Genomic DNA, 2,277 nt, shown 5'->3' on the forward strand with positions numbered 1-2,277 from the left:
TAAAATGACATATGAAAATAACTGTTTCTCAACCTTCATCACTAAGCGGTTCACTTGATTCTTCTTTTCATCCTTTTTCTACTTCTTTCATGAGTCTAACTCTACCTTGCTTCACTTCCATCTTCAATTCACATCAAAACCCTGCAAAACAATGCAAAAACAAGCATAATATCTATAAAACCAACTATTGACTCTCACATGAGTCAACTAAGTGTTTTACTTGATTTTAAGCTCATTCTAAGCAATAAAGGGTGTGCTTTGATATCATATTTAAGCATGAAAATAAGGGTTTTTAAACCGTTATCACTTCCCCCTTTTCATGTTTTCCTTGCATGTTTTCATGACCTATAACACTTAATTTCAACTCTAAAATTTCAATTTTATGCACTTCCCCTCTCACATGCAACACTCAAATCCTACAATGCAACTAAAACATAGTTTTGGAATAAAAGATAAAAACAATAATCAAAAGTCACAGAGTTGTTGAGCTTGAGACACATTTCTTATCTCCTTTGGAAGTTGAGCAAGAATCTTTGACAAGTTATCAATTTTCTAAGTTAAGAGTTGATTTTGAGCTAATAATGCATCTTCAGTAGGTAGATGGAGAACTCCCCTCTTTTGCACTATTGTGCCCCTTTCATTAAGAGTCTCTTGCTCGTTTGCAGCCATGCTTTCAATTAAATCATAAGCCTCATCCTTAGTCTTTCTTTTAATATCGCCTCCAGCTGAAGCGTCTAACATCATCTTAGACTGCGTACTAAGGCTTCCAAGGAATGCAAGAACCAAAGTTGTTTTATCAAACCCATGAACATGTGTCTTTCTTAGCAAGCTTTTGAACCTATCCCATGCCTATCCAAGAGTTTCCTCCATGCCATATTTGAAGGATGAAATCTCCAACTTTCCTTGGGTAATCTTCGACTGTGGAAAATATTTATTCAAAAATTTAGATGCCACAGTTTCCCATGTTGTGAAGCTTCCTTTTGGGAAGGAATTTAACCGCAACTTAGCGTTGCCTCCTAATGATAAAAGGGAACAAACTGAGTTTGATCCTGTCGTCTGAAACTCCAGTCATCTTTACTGTATTACAAATTTCATTGAACATTGTCAAATGATCATATGGATTCTCATTTGACAACCCATGAGATTGGTTGCTCTGCACTAGATGGATTAACGCAGGATTCATCACCATGTTAGTTGTGTTGTCCCTTGGCATGGCAATACTATTAAAGTGCAACGGGCCAACGACATTTGACGCATCTGCAAGAGTACGTCTAGGAGGAGCTTGCTCTGTCATCTCTTTTGTCCTTTGCGAAGATGCCTCCGATGAGGGTTGTAATAGCCTTTCAGGAGAAGGGAATAGATCTCTATACAGACGTCTGACTTTATTCCCCTTCCTATCACTCAATCCTTCAAGAAGAGGTTGACTTTTCTTGCTTCTGATTTGAATTGCTTCCTGCAAACACAAGAAACAAAAACCCTAAAAGCACTTTTTATAAAAATAAAACAAAAAAAAATATATACAAAGTCAAATTGAATCAAATTCACACTACTTGAAAAGTTAAACCACGAGTCCCTAGCAACGGTGCCAAAAACTTGTTTACACCCTGGCAAGTGTACCAGATCGTATCAAGTAATAATTTATGGTACGACCAAGTATCGTTTCCCAAAGGACTCAGTGGCCTAGACGTTCATGTGAATTGATTGCATAAGACTTGAAAGAAAAATAATTTTTAGTTGTAATGCAAAAACCGAATTTAAACATGCAAATGCAAACTTGATCAATTGGGAAATTAAGATATGGATGAATTGAGTTGTTGGGGTTTACAATTTCATCCTTATCCACTCTCTTACATCTACTATTCTTATTAAATTCGCTTTATTATCATTGTTCATGCAACTTTCTATATTACTCTAAACTCGATTCCTCGGTGAAAAGATCCTATTACTATAATTACTAGTTTACTATTCCTAGTCTCGCTAGTAATTACTAATGCATTAATCACAGAAGCTTAAAGCAATTGATCGTCCTACTCTTATTCCTAGGTAGTATTTCATAATCAAGAGAATTCTCCCAGTTCTAGATTTCCCCGTACGTTCACTTATCGGCAAAATCAAAGATCATGACACCAAATGAGTTAAATGATGCAAGTTCTATCCGCAGAAAAGAAAACTCAAACTATTGATAATAAAAGCATATGAATATAATAAGAAATTTGATACAAGAGAGTTTCAAAAGGACTACATTGTTCCCCAACAACAAAGGGATTAGTTCACCAT

The sequence above is a fragment of the Vigna radiata genome, unplaced genomic scaffold (genome assembly GCF_000741045.1).
Source record: "Vigna radiata var. radiata cultivar VC1973A unplaced genomic scaffold, Vradiata_ver6 scaffold_100, whole genome shotgun sequence".
In the NCBI taxonomy this organism is placed as follows: Eukaryota; Viridiplantae; Streptophyta; class Magnoliopsida; order Fabales; family Fabaceae; genus Vigna; species Vigna radiata.